At 37.3% G+C, this 13052-nt stretch overlaps 1 protein-coding gene across 3 annotated transcripts in view; it reads left to right on the forward strand.

Moving 5' to 3' along the window:
• Positions 1-13052, forward strand: part of NOL4 (nucleolar protein 4) — a 449007-nt gene that overhangs the window by 390426 nt on the left and 45529 nt on the right. The window lies entirely within an intron of this gene.

Below are 13052 nucleotides of genomic sequence, written 5' to 3' on the forward strand. Positions count from 1 at the left end.
AGAATTGCAGCCTCAACATTGCCATTAAAAATGCCGTCTGAAACTTGACATTTTTCAACTCTTCTCTGAAGGCTGGTTCAGGCAACAGGAAAGAGAACAGAGATTTGTGATGGTAGCTTCATCTATCATTGTGCATGTCCACTTCTGAGACAAAGCAAAACAGTAAAGCTTTACTTTGGTAAAGTGGTAGCAACACTGGACCCAGAGTCAGGAAAAACATAGATTTGAATTTTGCCTTTTATATTAGTCATAAAAAGTGAGATCTTTTGCCAAGATCTCCCCCTTCTCCCTCCTTATCTTACATTGTTCACATATCTTTTCCCACCATCTCCTCTTTTACCTCTATCTTGTACAAAGAGGTGCCTTTGCCAAATCAGACTGCCTTGTATGCCCTCTCATTCCTTTGCCCTCTAGTCTCCTCCAGCAGATTGCCCCTTTATCATCATTAGACTTCCTTTCTAATCTTTTCTTTGCTGCCTATAAACACTCCCACATGTCCCTACAATCTTAAAAAAAAAAAAACCTATCTTGGGTCAATGATTTCTGTTAGCTTTTGTCTAATATATCTCCTATCCTATATCTCTGGAGCACAAGTAAATAAAAGTAATTTTCTATTTTCTTGAGACATTTCGGATGGCTGCTGTATTTATGATGGCTGTATTTTTTATTGCATGGGTGATGTCAGAGGTTTGGCAGTACATTTTACTTCCATCCTAAACTTAGTACAAGAAAGCAGTAGTATTCAAAAAGAGTTTTGTCTTTATGATATGAAAACTCACCAGTCAGTGACCCTTGAGGGGAATGAGAAAATTTGCCACTGTAGAAGAGCAGGGATGTGAATGAGACACTACTTAAAATACTTGACAAGAAGCTTTTCTGATTGGGGAATTTAAAGGTTGTATTGATTTCACCTCCTGCTCCCATGGCGACGCTGTTGAAGCTATATCTATGGAGAACAAATTTTATGAAATCCTGTCAAGGCAGAACGGCTTCAAATACAGGCCCAGAGTGTGTCTTTTAGCTGAGTATCAGTCTAGCTAAGTGTAGAGCTCTATATCATCAGATTGGTGGCAGGATAATAAATTTTTCCGCCACAGAAAATTATGAAGATCATTTACTAAGTTGTACAAGTGTTGCAATCCATATAGATGAAGGAGTACCCATGCTAACAAAATCACAGCTATGTGAAACACTGAACAGGCATGTACTTCAAATAATAACCTGTTGTACTTGCCAACTCCCCTCCCACTTTCAGCTCAGCTCAGTAACTCAAAAGGATTTGTGAATTCAAGTGAATACTCCCTCCAATGAGGCATATTGCAAACCGTCTCTACCTGCCTCTCCTGTGCAATTCTTATCCATTCCTTCTCATAAGTTTGTCCCAGAGAAATCATCTTATATGTTCAGGCCTTCCTTGCTTTCTCTTAACAGATATCACCAAGATATCACTGAGGCATAGTGGCTTTTTTTATCAGTTACCTCTTATTCTCACCATATATTGGCGGGTAGGTGGACTGATAGAGAGACAGACAGATAATTTACTAAGCACATACTGTCTGCTAGGAACCTGTAATAACCTCTAGGGATATAAAGTTAAGCAAGAAAGTCCTTGCTCTCATGGAGCTTATATTCTAATGGGACAACATAACACATAAAAGAGAACTGTGAAGGGGGTGGGGATAGAGGTGGCCAGAAAGTGGTACAGAGCCATGATTCCAGGCAAGATGAGGCCAAAGCTTATCTATCAGAACCCAGTACTGCTGGAACAGAATCAACAATTTGGGAGAAGAGGTTACAGGATCAGGACGATGATGAATGTGCTGGTAGCGTGATGTGGATGTGACCAGGAAACAGCATGGAGGTTTGGCCATTTTAGGTAGCATTGTTCTTCAATAATACATTTCTTTGATGGCATCATTTACTGTAGTCCTTTTTCATAGTTCCTTATTTGTTCTATGTTACAGCCAGCTAAAACCCATCAAGTATCTTTCTATTTTCCTCTGAGAGCAATTTTGACTGAATCACAAAGTCAAAAAGGAAACTACAAAGAGTTAGAAAGAGAGTGAGAGGAAAGCAAGTGGAGACACCTATTGTAGATGGTCTTCTCAAGGAATTGAGCTATGGAAGAAATGAGACATTTACTCTGATAGCTAGTCGTAATGGGTGATCGAGTGAGTGGGGGGTCTAGCACGGGGAATGGAAGAACACATATGTGCATGTTGCTCCCAGAAAAATTTTACATAGACAAGAAAGTAGATGTATAGTTCAACAGTTATCCATATTCTCTCACATGCATTCTTTTTGTATGGGAGATGTCTCCCTCCCTCCGCCAACAATTTTAGTTATCTTTAGATACCTTATGAGTGGATACTTCAATGCCTTCAAAATGGAAGCACTCTCAGCATGGATCTCTGTGCACTTAGTCCAACTCAACTGAACTTCTGGTCTTTGATGTCCTTACCACCATTTATGCCTTCTCTATACATACATTTGAAATGGTCACATTGGAGTCTAAGAACAGTAGCACCGTCGTCCTTGATCATGAACGTTGTTTAGGTTTTTTTAATCTTTGCACATATTTTCCATTTTAAAAAATTGTTGTCATCCTCCCAGTTTCATACTTAAGTGTCCTCTGAATGATTTTGTTTATTTGGTTTTTTTCTAAGCTTTCTTCTCAGTTTTATTTAACCTAGTCTTAACCCTCCACTGCTTCCGTTTTATGAAACGAGTGCTCATAATGTTGCACCATCCTTCTTCATGAGATTTTACGAACATGTTTGTATTCTAAGCTGGTGATAACTATTGGCTGCCACATCTCTTCGCTTGTTGGCCAAGTTTCATGCTTACTAAGCACTTTTTAAGCTCTTTTGTTCTTCTTGTTATGGCAATTAATTTAGGCCAGTTAAACTTCTATGTGAAATTAGCATAATTGTTTTATGTCTCTTCTTCCTATTACCAATATCCCATTGTTAATCATCAATAACTTGCATAGTTGTTCAATTTGTTTTAATTAGGCAACTCTGATTTTTCTCATTGTTATTCTTCTAGCTTTGTATTATTATTTTTACCCTAAAAATTGATAATCTCATACACAGACAGATGATCCAAGAATGATTCTCATTTCAGTAATGAATAATATCCTGTCCATTAAAATATAGTTAATTTTTTATGTCATTTGATATTCACTATGACCAGGGCCAATTATTTTCTTAAATTAATGAATAATTGAAAAAGTGCTTATTAAGCACTTATTCTATTCTAAGCATTTTGTTAAGTGCTAGGGATACAAATATAAAAATTTGAAAGTCACTGCTCTCAAGAAATAGAGGGAGTAATTCTAATAGAGACAGATGGGAAAATGGTGGCCAGAGAACAGCATTCTGCTCTGGAGAGTCACAAGGAGAGTGAGTTGATCCACAGGGTAATTGATTTACCTTCCTTTCCAGAAACAACAATAATATTGATTTGATTATTGTGCCAAGGCAAATAGCAAGATTGTCTGGGATGGAGTTGAGCAGAGGAAGGAACTGGGGGATAGTTGGAAGTAGGGACAGACTTGAGACAGGGATGTTAATTATGAGGTTATTGCAATAATCCAGGCAACAGGAGATTGGAGCCAGAGTTAGAATGGAGACTGTGTGAGTAGGGAGAAGGGGGTGTATAAGACATAGATATTACAGAGATTAAAATTATGACATGTAGCAAGTGATTCAATATGTTGCTGAGGTAGTTGAAAACAAAGAGTAAAATCTTACATAAAATATAAGATATATAAAGTATTTCTAGTACTTCTAATACTAAACCTCTTTGGTAAAAACTTATTATGTACCTCTTTTAGACTTAATCTTGTGCTATAGTAGGTCCAAGTGGAGAAAGGTATTCAATTAAACATTCCCTTGCATAGAAAGCCCATGTTTTGCCAAAACAATTTACCTCAAGGAGCAAAACCAACTTTTACCATTGTGCTTCTGTTTTTATGAAGAGTTTATATATTTAAAAATGCACAAGGATTTCCTGAATTAACCAAATATTTTTATTCATCCTTTTTCTGGAAATGCAAGAAGATAGGCCTAAGTTTGAGCACTATTTCTGCCACCATCCACCAACCATTATATCACACTGCCTCTCATGTATCATTAGAAGTCTATAACCGAGAATATAAGAATAAGCAGCTTCAGTCAAGACTAAAACCAAATATAGCTCTTGTTCTAAAGCTCTCATCAATCGGGTTACCTTTCTTTTTAAAAAATTCCAAGCTTTTATGTGATTTCTTATGAGCTACTTGACTCTTTTATCTTTGCTTGATCCAAATAGCATAAGAGACCTTCTTTCTCAGTGATTTCTTACCCCCAAGTGTCACTGAAGCCTGAGCTGAGCTACTGTACTGTCTGTCAGCTGGGGCAAACCCAAGGAAGAAACAAAACTCAGTTACCAATCAAAGGGTTGAGCATAGTTTTGCTTAGCTGAACAAGCATATTTAATCAGGCAGGGGGAAAGGATTAAAGATCCCCAAACTAAGGTTACAATAATGTTGTGGTTGGGGTTGGGGGGAATATAAAAATGAAAAAAATGCTTGCCAGTGAGAGTCCTGAAACCTACAGCTCTGGAAAAGCTGTTAAGTAGTTCAGGCACAGTTAACTAGATCGCAAGAAAAAGACCTTCATCTCAAAATGAGTTGATTACTTGTTGATTAGCCTTCTCTAGAGTTCATTAGGACTAGCTATTTTTTAAATTTTATTTTGATAGCTCTTGTGTATATAATATCTTGCTTTATGGAGCTCAAAATACTGTACATGTTCAATTTAAAACCTTCACAGTCATTGTGTATGGGCAGATGCAGTTGGACACATTCTTCATATGGTCACACTGGAACAGAGGGGCTAAGTAATCTATCTAAATTTTTATGGCAATGCTATCATGGAATCTTGAAAGGGAGTTGGACCCTGCTACTCTTGTCCCAGTGATCTGACCATTGTATAGTGCTCTGGCTACTCCAAGTACCCAGAATACATGAGTTAGAAACAAAAGGAAGTTGGTTTCCTTGACTGGTTCTTCTTTTTCCTTAATTTAGCAGGATTGGAAAACTATGTCTATAAAGAGGTAATAGTGTAATAATAATAATAATAATAGTAGTAGTACTTATGTCACTTAATGTAGTGCTTTGAGGTTTACAAATCACTTCACATTTGTATCTCATTTGATCCTTGCAAAAACCCTAGGAGGTAGATGGTATTATTTTCCTTTTTTTTTTGTTACAGATAAGAAAACTGAGGCAAGCAGAGGTTAAGTGACTTATCCATGGTCACAAAAATAGTGTCTGAGGCTGGATTTAAATTCAGGTCTTTTTGGCTCCAGGACCAGAACTCTATCCACTGTACCACCCAGCTGCCTCAGAATCAGAGTTTTGATGTAAATTGTTAACTGGAAGCTTAGGAAGTGTCCATGTTAGGACTAATGTTAGCTGGTTGGCTGACTGTTCTGCCTCTAGAAATATGAATAGCTTTGCCAACCATTCACTAAAACATTTGATGGTAAGTTAAGCTAAAGAAGGAACTGAAGGATCTCAAGACAGAGTAATGGTGGTATGTTCATAAAGGTCATTTTTCACATGAGCCTTGAGTTACTGTAGACTATTTCCCCTGTAGGAGATTGATGTGTTCTTATCAAGCAGTAATTTGGTCTTTCCAAAGCAGTAGCAGAAAAGCATCAGTGCTCACTTCAGTGTCCTGACTTGCCCACCTGGCTCTACCATCCTGTGCCGTCTCATAGTTTGCACATGTTGTAGCACTGGTGTTAGTGAGCACTAATCGTTGACCTTTCCATTTATATCATGGGATAGTTCATCATTCATGGTCACAATGTTCTCTCTTGGCAAAGGACAAAGTGAGCAATACCCTCTCTTCTCAGTTAAAAAGAGCATTAATTGATAAGCACCTTTTAAATAGATAATGTCATAGGAAAAATAAGAATCATTAACTAATTTTCTGCTACTATATTAAAATGAAGAAATTCTTATACACTAAACCCTGAAAGATGTAGATATTTTAATGTCTCAGGGAATGTATTGAAACAATGATTCATTCAACATGCAGTTATTAAATGCCTATTATGTTTAGTGCCCCCCTTTGCTTCAGCAATACGGGGCAAAGTGATGGACAAGGGAATAAAAGTTGCTAGGAATCACACAGTTCTTAACTGTTAAGCTAATGCTAATTTCTCTCTTGCTACCCGTGTTATCTTTAATGACCAACAAGTTAATATTCTATATAGAGGAAATTAACCATATTCATATTGATATTCTTACTATAAAAATACAATGAATAATGAGTAAATGCAATGAGTAAACATGCAATTTGTATCCCTATGGTCTTCAGATTGTGGCCAACATCTAACAGATTGGCAAAAATGTCAAAAGATAAGAATATTCAACAGTCAATGATGGAATTATTATGAAAAGAAAGGCACACTACTACACCATGGGTGGAGCTGTGTACTGATTCAGCCATCATGCAAAGCAACTGGGAATTAAGCTAACCAAAGTGACTAAAAATCTCCATATTCTCTAACCCAGGGATTTTGCTACTAGGCATAGAGCCCAAGGAAGACAATTAATTATAGGCATACCTTGGAGGTATTGCAGGTTTGGTTCCAAACCACTGCAATAAAGCAAGTCACAAGTTTTTTGATTTCCCAGTGCATATAAAAGTTATATTTATACTATTGCTGTCGTCTATTAAGTGTACAATGGTATTATCTCTAAAAATGTACATACCTTAATTTTTTTAAATGCTTTATTGATAAAAGATGCAACCTGTCATCTGAGCCTTCAGTGAGTCATAATCTTTTTGCTGGTGGAGGGTCTTGCCTCAGTGTTGATGGCTGCTGACTGATCAGGGTGGTGGTTGCTGAAGGTTGGGGTGGCTCTGACAATTTCTTAAAATAACACAACAATGAAGTCTGCCTCATTGAATGAGTCTTTCTTTCACTTGAAAACTTAGAGGCCATTATAGGGCTATTAATTGGCCTAATTTCAATATTGTTGTGTCTCAGGGAATAGGGAAGCCTGAGGAGAGGGAGAGAGATAGGGGAACTGCCAACTGGTGGAGCAATCAGAATGCACTCATTTATTAAGTTTACCATCTTATATGGGTGTAGTTTGTGATGTCCCCAAACAATTACAATAACATCAATAATCACTGCTCACAGATCACCACAACAGATATAATAATAATGAACAAGTTTGAAATATTGCAAGACTTAGGGGGGCAGCTAGGTGGCGCAGTGGATAGAGCACTGGCCCTGAAATCAGGAGGACCTGAGTTCAAACCAAACACTTGACACTTACTAGTTGTGTGACCCTGGGCAAGTCATTTAACCCCAATTCCTTAAAAATAAAATATGAAAGTAAAGAAAAATAAAAATAGAAACATTGCAAGACTTACCAAAATGTGACACAGACATAATGCGAATACATATTGTCGGGAAAATGGCACCAATAGACTTACTCAACATGGTTTTTGACACAAACCTTCGATCTGTAAAAAATGCAATATCTGCGAATTGAAATAAAGTAAAGTACAATAAAAATGCCTGTATAAAACAAAGTTCCCATATATAAAAAAATTTATAGCAGCACTGTTAGCAGTAGCAAAAAACCGGACAGAGTAGAGTAGTGGACATGTGGTGGAAGAGAAAATTATAAAAGCAAGCATTAACAGGACTATAATTTAGTAGATATGGGACTCTTAAAAGAGAAGAGAAATAACTTGATAGCATTGTTGACAGAAACTGGGAATTCTGGAGGGTGGAGCACTTAAGTTGTGTGGTAATGAGTTCAACTTTGTCATATTGAGTTCAAAGTAAGGACACATTATCTCCTTGGAGAGACGTAGTAAACAATTGGAGATGTGAAGCTGGAGCCTGGGAGAGAGGAAATCTTTGTAGATATAAATTGTGAATTAGACAATTGAACACTGTAATGAGTCACACCCTAAGACAAATTGAGTCTATGTTGGAGAGTTAGAGAGTAGCAAGTTTTGGTTGTTATTCAGACTTGTCTGATTCTTCATGATCCCATTTGGGGCTTGAGGGGATAGTCAAATAGCCTTTAAATAATTATCTAAAAACCAGCATTTGTTTCCTTAAATCTAATCTATTAATAGATATGCAGTAGGTTCCATGATGCTATACTATATGACTCTCTTAAAGCCTTTATAATTTTTTTAAGACTTTGTTTATATTCATGTTCTAACTATTGATTTCAGTAAGGGTAACATGCATTGAAATTAGATGTGCTCCATCATGAATATGTTAAAACCCAAAGTCTACACCTAACTTTAAGATAGCTCACTATCAATTTAATTATGTTCTGATAGATATAGGCTACATACAGATGGGAAAATGTCACTAATACTAACTGTCAATGGCAATAGAACCCTCCAAAATGAATTGTAATATCCAATAAAAAAATAATTAAAATATGAATGATGCAGCTAGAGTGAGGCTAGGCCCATATTCACCTTGGGCTTCTTTTCTCTACAAGGTGTTCAAATACTTTCAGTGCTTTACTACCCATAACATATAGCAAAACTCACCTCACTTTAACTATGAATGAAAATGACAGCAGAAGGAAATGCAGCAGGAAGACTCAATGGTATTACTCCTGGTAGGATTCCAGATACAAACAGGCAAGGCGATCTGAAGTGACTTGCATGGAAGCACTGATATTGCTAATCCCAGAAAGAATTCCAAATGGTATGATTCAATGGAAAAAAAAAACGTCTTCCTTTTCTAATTCTGGTCTTTCATCATTGCAATTTAATTATCATATTTGCTGACCCAACAGCAAGATGTTCTTTAAGAGAGACTCTTAGAATCAGCAGACTGGAATATCTTTCACTAATATCCCATGCTGGCTACAAATGTGGTGAACTACAAAGAAAGACGATTTTGGAGGCAGAGGACATGGCTTCCATTTCTGACTTGGATACTACCTATGACTGAACAAATCATTTACCTGCTCCAGCCCTAATTTTCTTCATCTATGTAATATGAAGGTGGGCATAGATCAGGGATTCTTAACCTGGAGCCTGTGAACTTATTTTTTAAAATTATTTGATAACTATTTCAAATCAGTTAGTTTCCTTTGTAATCCTGTGCATCTTATTTTATGCAGTTGAAAATATTATTCTGGAAAAGGGTCCCATATAGTCCCAAAGGGGACTATAACAAAAAATTTTAAACTCCTGGTTTAAATTACCTGCAAGGAGGTTTCCAGCATCAAACCTATTTTGCTAAATGCAATGATAAACCCCAAGTCAAGAAGACTGAAGGTGAAACTCAACATTCGCATCCTAGAAAAGTGATAAAATTAAAATGCCGAGAGAGACATACATTTTTGGACATGGCCAGAGTGGGAATCTGTTTTGCTAGACTTTGCATGCTTATAATGAGGATTTTTTGTTTTATTTTTGTGTGTGTGTGGAGGGGGTTATTGGGCGAAGATTATAAATGCATGTAAAATAATTAAATTTATTTTTAAAATAAATCTATGATCCTAAAAATATGCACAGAGAACACCAAAGTGAAAAGAAAGAAAAGCAAGGACTGCTCTTTGAAGCATGAATTAGAAAGGACTGTCCAGGTTTCAAAAGGTGTCCCCTGTTCTGGCTGTGATTTGGAGCATGGTCAATCAAGTACGTAGAGAAATAGCACAAAATGACAGGCTACAGCATCCCCCTGCTTTGCATACTCCCAGTGCGTTGCCGTCCAGCCACCAAGATCAGTGCGGATACATATCAGCATATTCCAACACCACCACCTGGAGGCAAGAGATGTTCACAGACTCTCAAAAAACAAAAAGAAACAAACAAAAAAAAACAACAACTTGGTTTTCAAAGAGTTTGTTTTGTTGAAGGTCATATTTGAAAACTATTTTTACCCTGTACCCCTTTCATAAATTGGAAAAGGCAACATATAATTTGATGTGTAACCAGAGTCCTGATAAGGAGACATTGGCTTTGAAAGGCTCCTAAAGCTGGATTACTGCTCTCACTCCCATCGTCAATAAAGTACACTGTCATATAATGGTAGATGGGCCAACCTCAGCCATCTCAGAGCTCCCAAAGTGAAAGTCAAGAAACCTGAGTTCCTTCCCCTACCTCCACACCTCGTTTTTTTTGTAAAGAATTGCCTTCCTATCGATCTGGGATTTTTGGCCGTGAAACTAAAAATTGCCACCCAGTGCCCGATGTTTATAGCAGGTTTTGTTGCTAGTTTATGGTGCTAGTGTTTTCCTCGCACTAAAATTGAAGTACAATACCTGTAGTAGTTGGTTTGTTTTCCCTCCTGGGGTCAGGGAAAGAATAGGAGGAAGAAGTGACATTTAGTATTTGTGTTTATACCAGTAGTCCCCTTTTTTCCTCATCCCCTGCTACAAAAGAGAATCTCATGGTCTCCAGAAACATGACGAGAACTAGCCAACTGAACTGGTTTATCACGTACCTTTTCTAAAACTTCAGAATTGTTTGTCCTGAGAAATATTCATTGATAATTTAAATTATTAAATTATTTAAGTTTAAATTTTTAATTATTTTTAAAATAATCATTGATAAATCATTGATAAAAAAAAATATTCATCCATACTTAATAGTTTCAGCCCTTCCCCCTCGTGGTTAGTCCCTCCTTCTTTCTGCTTTCACTGTAAGAAAAAGGCAAGCTCCAAGCTGTAATAAACACTATTACAGCCTGTATTTCAGTCATCCCATGAGACCCCTCATACTTCCTTTCTTTATCATTTACATTCATGGTAATACAACACAAGTATTCATGGTACACATATTGGTAGATTCGTGGCTTCTTGAATTGCCGCGGTTTGACCAGTTTACACGTAATTTACTGAGGATGCCCACAAGCACAGTCCGGGAGGGAACGGGAAACACAAGGGGAATAGGAAACAAGCGCTTGATTTTTACTTAGGCTCTTCACGGCTAGTTACATGCACCCTGGCGTGTAAGCCCGTATTTATTTTTAGGGTTATCTTAAGGCATATGCCAACTCTATATGCAAACGAATATCATTGTTGGTTCAAGGCAACTAATGCCACGTGTGGTTCATAAGGCAGGAAAAAAAGAATTTTTAAATGATTTTTACTACTGTTTAAATGACAGAATTTTTTCCCAGCTTCATTGGAAATGGGGTGGCATATGTTATATATTTTGTTTGATTGTGAGACAAGTGGTTGTATATCTTTTTCTGACCGTACACCACCTCCAATGCGCTTGATTATAAGTATTTAAGTGACAACATGAGGAGGAAGAGAAAATATCAACAAATGCTTCTCCCCATGTGCAGAGAGGCACTAACAGAGCAGCACATATTCTGGTTGTCTCAATGCTTAAGTTGGCTTTTAGAAAGTAGGTCGGAATACAATACAGATAGATACAATAGCAGATAGATAGAAAGATATAGATATAGATATAGATAGATAGCTATAGATGGGATGTTCCCAGAAACTTATAAATAGTATCTATTTATATATAATAGTATATATCACTACTATTAGTTATTAACTTAAGTTATTAATATATAATTATATAAATATTATATATAATTTCCTGGGAATGTCCTATCTATACCTATCTTAGGGGGTGGGGTGTATAGGCTAGGTGGCACTGGACTTGGAATAAGGAAGGTTCATCTTCCTGAGTTTAAATCTGGCCTCATACACTTACTAGCAACCCTAGGCAAGTCACTTAATTCTGTTTACCTCAGTTTCCTCATCTGAGCTGGAGAAGGAAATGGCAAACCACTCCAATAACTTTGCCAAGAAAACCCCAAATGGGGTCAGGAAGAGTCAGATATGACTGAAACAACCAATAACAAATGCGTGCGTGTGTCCGGTATTTGCTAAGGTCTCATACAGGCTCATTGATTGTTTATGTTCACAATAATATAAAGAGGCATGGTCTAACTTAGATATTCAAATATCCATGACTTCTCTCATTGTCTTGGTTTGATCCATTCATATCTAGTTTTCTGGGAACATCATAACGTGCAGGCAGATTTGACTCCCAGTTCATTCATATCATAACAGCCTATAAAACTTTTACTCAACCCTGAAGAAATAAAGCCCTGCCACTTTGAAAGGTCCTTCAAGATCTACAAACCAGATGGAATTGTGTTCGCTCCAGGACTGAAGGTACTCTTCATCAGAAATCTGTGATCCTGGAATCCGTTACGTACAGGTGGCATTAGGAATGACTTTGCTCCTCATCTTGTTCACTGAATCATGTGGGAACACCTGTTTCATATCTTGTAGCCATTTATGATTGCCACCAAAGACATTCCCATTAAAATGGCATTAATTAGGGGCAGCTAGGTGGTGCTGTGAGTAGAGCTCTGGCTGTGGAGTTGGGAGGATCTGAGTTCAAATCCAGCCTCAGACACTTAACATTTAATAGCTGTGTGACCCTGGGCAAGTCACTTAACCCCAATCGCCTCACCAAAAAAAAAATTGCATTAATTAGTCAAATTCTTCCACCTGTATGAAGACAAAAGGGAGCAGGAGAGCAAATCATTCCTCAGCTGAGATCTGACTTCTATTTAACACATGATTGTATGATGCCCAGTTTCAGCTCCACTGATGAACCTGTTTGGTCAAGATATGTAGCCAGAGAACCCAGGAAAGGGACCTTTAAACAAGAAGGACTTTGGTGGAAGAGGAAGGGCTGAGACATATAAACAGAATGGGAGGATGCTTTTAAAGTCTTGACCAAAGCACTGCCTGCTCCAATACCACATATAACAAATTAAACAGCTTTGACAACAAAAACACTGATTCTGTCCTAAGTTATTTGAAGCCCACTTCCCACAAGAATGAAACGATAGCTGGTTTGTGTATTGTGTGTGAGCTATGTAAGAAGTTGGTCTCTTGGGACGTTTAAGTCTGTGAATGTCTTATAAGAGATGCTGTGCCAGTGTTTTGTCAACTAATAATGACTACTTGGAAAATATTAATAATAATAATAATGATTCCAACTGATAATTTCATT

The sequence above is a fragment of the Phascolarctos cinereus genome, unplaced genomic scaffold (genome assembly GCF_003287225.1).
Source record: "Phascolarctos cinereus isolate Bilbo 61053 unplaced genomic scaffold, phaCin_HiC Scaffold_4;HRSCAF=312, whole genome shotgun sequence".
In the NCBI taxonomy this organism is placed as follows: domain Eukaryota; kingdom Metazoa; phylum Chordata; class Mammalia; order Diprotodontia; family Phascolarctidae; genus Phascolarctos; species Phascolarctos cinereus.